Raw genomic sequence first — 4,806 nt, forward strand, 5'->3', positions numbered from 1 at the left:
TGGTCCTGCCGCTCGGCCTCACAGACCACCGCGCGGCGGTTTCTGTGTCTTTCGCGACTAATTCATCGCCGGTCTGCGGTTCCCCGTACATCCTTTTATAGTAGACGTCTGTAACTATTTTAGCGTGCCGCTCGGCAGTTTAGTACCAAATACCTTTCGTCTGCTCTGCGGCGTTGTCGTTTTGTTTAAGATTCATAACATCCCCCTCCGACCGGAGGTCTTCTTTTACTTCTATTATCCTAAGCAAGCCGAGCCGGGCACCTTTATGTTCCAAGCTCGGCCCGGTCTGGTCTTCTTCAATAAACTACCAATAAACATTGGAAGGACTATTATTTCTACCTCCGCATGCCCAGTCAGCCAAACTTTCCGACCCAGTGGCAAGTCAGCCTACCTCCCCCTCCCGAACTGAAGAAATTCAAGACCCGACCGGACTATCTTCACGCCGCAAATGTACTAGCCGGTCTACGGCTTGACATCAACAAGCTTCTTCACGAGGGAGTGATGTACATTTTTGGGCTCACTCCCGACCGGCTTCGGTAAGAACTTTGCTTTGGCACTTGCTTTAATTGCTAACTGATTTCTTTTTCTCTTCCTGCAGCTGACATCGTCATGGACTCGGTGATGGCCGGCGTTCTAAAGAGAAAGGCAGCGGCGCTGGAGGCCGTGGCAGCCAAAGAAATGAAGGCGCTGGGTATTCAGCCGGTCGGTTCTCACGAAGGAGAAAGCGGCACCCAGGCTGAGTCGGCCGCTCAGGCCTCTCAACAGCAGGTCGACAGCGGAGCTACCCTCCAGGGAACCAACGGCCCCCGAGGAAGGGTCCGTTCGGGAGGAGGATCGACCACCGCAAAGAGCGCCGAGTGGAGACCCCACGCTCGGCTACTTCCGGTCCAACCCTCGGGCCGCCTCATTGCGAAGGGAAGGCGCTGTGCGAGACCATTTCGTCCACCGACGCCCGACGAGGATCCGGCCGAGGCCACTCGGTTGAAGCCACTCCGTCGACACTCTCCCCGCTCGCTGTTCGGTCCAACGTTCGACCATCCATTCGCGGTCTTCTGACCGATCCGGTCGGGCGATCCCAGTCACGGCCGCTGTCTGAGTTACTCTTCATCTTCCGATCAAGAGTTCTTTGCCGGTGACGGACAACCGTGTGAGCACACTATTACTTTGAAAGGGCCCTCGCGAGATGTGGGCGGCGTTCGTATGTGATCCTCTCCGAACAGCCACATGCAAGCGGCTACGGGGTAAGTTCTTCGTTGTTTTTGTTTTTGTTTTGCCTAAAATATTTCCGCTCGGCTTCTAACAACTGCGCCTTCTCGTTTCGAGGTGGGTGGAAGAGATAGCAGTTTCCAGCCGTCTGGCTATGGCGGACGAGGAGATAAGGCAACTGCGGGCTGGTCCGAGCGGCTCCCAAGGACCTTCCTACTCCAGTGCAAAAGAGTGAAAGCTCAAACTCTGGCTGTGGCGAAGAAAACAGTGACGGCCACGCCCTAGCCGAGTCCGGCGGGTCAAGTCGCGCTGACACAAAGATAACTCTTGCCACCACTCGGAAGAACACGGCCATCTCCGATCTGGAGAAGAAAACGTGGAGGCCCGGGGCTGGAGTCGAAGATAAAAGAGCTGACGGAGCAGCTCGATCGGGAGAAGGCAGCCGCTCGGCCGATGCGGAGAAGATCGAACGTCTGAATGAGGCCCTCACAAGCTCCCAGGCAACCTTCAAAGAATACCAGGATGCCGAGCCGAGCCGAGTCGCCGCTCTCCGACAAAGCCACATCCGATCGCCCGAGTTCTCGGAGAAAATTTGCGAGCGGATGTACTCGGCTTTCGACTTGGCAATTACGGCTACTATGACCTATCTGAAGTCGAAGGGCCTTCTTCCGGAGTCCACCAATATTCCGGGCGGCGATCAGGTGGAGCTTCTGAGCAACATTCCGAGGGACCTCTACGACTACATCGAGTAATTCTTGTAATTTAGCCGCTCGGCTGATCATGAACCCTTTTGTATTTAGGCCACTCGGCCTAAGGTTTTAATTTTAATGAAATGCTTTCCTTTCGTGTATTTTATCTTCTTGCACTGTCCCCTTGCTAACACTTGTGCTGTCCGCTCATCTCCTGTCACATCACACCTTTGGAGAATCGCTGGAGTATTTTCTCCAGCTCTTCCGTTCGGCCGCACATAATTCTGTGTTGCTACCAAGAATCGCTGGTTATGAGACGATCCGAACCTCTCGATGTTCAACCTCGGAGCTCGACGGTTGGCCTGCTCGGATTATTTATAGACGCCGACTCGTCTCTTGATCTTTAACGACGGTGCTCGTCGGCGCGGATATTTATAGCCGGTCGGCGCGGCTCTCGATCTTTAACGACGGTGCTCGTCGGTCTTCCGCTCGGAGGGTTTATAGACGCCGGCTCGTCTCTTGATCTTTAACGACGGTGCTCGTCGGTCTTCCGCTCGGAGGGTTTATAGACGCCGGCTCGTCTCTTGATCTTTAACGACGGTGCTCGTCGGTCTTCCGCTCGGAGGGTTTATAGACGCCGGCTCGTCTCTTGATGTTTTTCGGCGGTGCTCGTCGGTCTTCCGCTCGGAGGGTTTATAGACGCCGGCTCGTCTCTTGATCTTTAACGACGGTGCTCGTCGGTCTTCCGCTCGGAGGGTTTATAGACGCCGGCTCGTCTCTTGATCTTTAACGACGGTGCTCGTCGGCGCGGATATTTATAGCCGGTCGGCGCGGCTCTACGGTTTAACGTCTGGGCTAGACGGCCGTCAAGGCTAATTTTGACACTTCCGTTCGGCGCAGCTCTTTGCCTTTCCCCCAGCTTGGATAATGCCCTCCTGGCCGCACGGCTCAGGATCTACTTCATCGAGTATTTTGGCTCGGATAATATACCTCCGTCCGAAGGGCACGGGGCCTTCGATCTTCGAGCGTTTGGCTCGACCCATTTACCTCCGGCCGAACGGCGCGGGGCCTTCGTGCTTCGAGCGTTTGGCTCGACCAATTTACTTCCGGCCGAACGGCACGGGTTATTTGCTTACAAGTCTTAACCACATAAACCTCCCGGCCGATCGGCTCGGGGGCCTTCGTGCTACGATGATAATGCCTTATATTCGCTCCTTTGACTTTTCATCTCTGCATTTCAAGTATTTAGTCGAAAAATGAAATACATAGGGTGATTTACAGTGATACACCTTTCACCCTAAGGCTGGAGGTGGTTCGCGCTCCACGGCCTATCTAGCTGCCGTCTAATACGCGCCCGGGCGGAGCTTTTCGATGATTTTGAAAGGGCCCGCCCATGGCGCTTCAAGCTTGCGTCGCCGACGACTTTCTTCGATAAGATCGCCGACTTGGAACGATCCGGGAATTACTGTGGTTGTAGTTTTGCTTCATCCGTGACCATAAGCCGAACAGACGCCTTTGCCCTCTCCTCTTCTACCAAGTCCACTCCATGTTTCTTCGTTCGGTGTTGTCATCATCATAGTTATGGATCCACGCCGACTTCGACCGGTATGACAACCTCACCGCCATATACCAAATGGAACGGTGTGACTCCGTCCCTTCTTTTGGCGTCGTTCGGATAGCCCACAAGACGCTCGGCACTTCATCCGGCTAACTCCTCCCAAATGGTCGAGCCGGTTGGCGACTTCAGCTTGACCGTTGCTCGAGGATAGGCCACGGACGTGAAATGTTGCTCAATGCCGTAGCTTTGGCACCAATCTTCCAACATCTTCCCTGTGAACTGCCGCACATCAGTCGGCGAGGGATGCCGAACCGACAAATGATGTGTTGCCAGATGAATTTTTAACCATTTGCTCGGTGATCTTTGCTACGGCTCGGCCTCCACCCACTTGGAGAAATAGTCTACCGCCACTAGTAAAATTTCCTCTGCCCGGTCGCCATCGAAATGGACCCACAATATCCATTCCCCACCGATCGAACGGACATGAGATGGTTGATGCCTTCATCTCCTCTGCCGGTCGGTGGGAGAAGTTGTGATACTTCGGCATGAAAGGCATGTAGATATTGTCCGAGCGGCATCTTGTAAAGTTGGCCAAAGTATCCGGCCAAGAGGATCTTCTAGCGGCCGCCCGGATGACCTCCACATGATCCTTGATGTACTTCCGGAGGATGTGTTGAGTCCTCCGAGCTTACACATTTTAGCAGAGGACGCAGAAAGCTTTCTTGTAAAGCTGATCTCCGATGAGTGTAAACCGACCGGCTCTTCTTCTGAGGAGCCGGGCTGCATATTCATCGGATGATGTGGTGCCCGAACGGAGGAATTCTATAATAGGTGTCCTCCAGTCACTTGGAAACGCGAGGCCTTGCATCCGGTCGACATGCGCCACCATCAGCGTTTTTTCAATTGGCTGCTGAATGGCGACCGGCGTTATTGAGCTCGCGAGTTTGGCCAACTCATCGGCCGCCTGGTTCTCCGTTCGGGGAATCTTCTGAATAAGCACTTCTCGGAAAGTAGCTTTGAGTTTTTCAAAGGCCTCAGCGTAGAGTTTAAGCCGAACACAGTGCCGGAAAGTTGCTGAGCGGCCAACTGTGAATCCGAATAGAGAGTCACCCGACCAGCTCCCACATGCCGTGCTGCCTGTAATCCGGCTATAAGGGCCTCATACTCTGCCTCATTGTTGGTGGCCTTGTAGTCCAGCCGGACGGATAGGTGCATCTTTTCTTCTTGCGGTGAGATAAGCAATATCCCAATCCCGCTTCCGAGTCGAGTGGAAGACCCATCCACATATATCCTCCACAGAGCTTCCGGCTCTGGCCTCTGCACTTCGGTCACAAAATCAGCCAAGGATTGGGC

The sequence above is a fragment of the Zingiber officinale genome, chromosome 1A (assembly GCF_018446385.1).
Source record: "Zingiber officinale cultivar Zhangliang chromosome 1A, Zo_v1.1, whole genome shotgun sequence".
Lineage (NCBI taxonomy): Eukaryota > Viridiplantae > Streptophyta > Magnoliopsida > Zingiberales > Zingiberaceae > Zingiber > Zingiber officinale.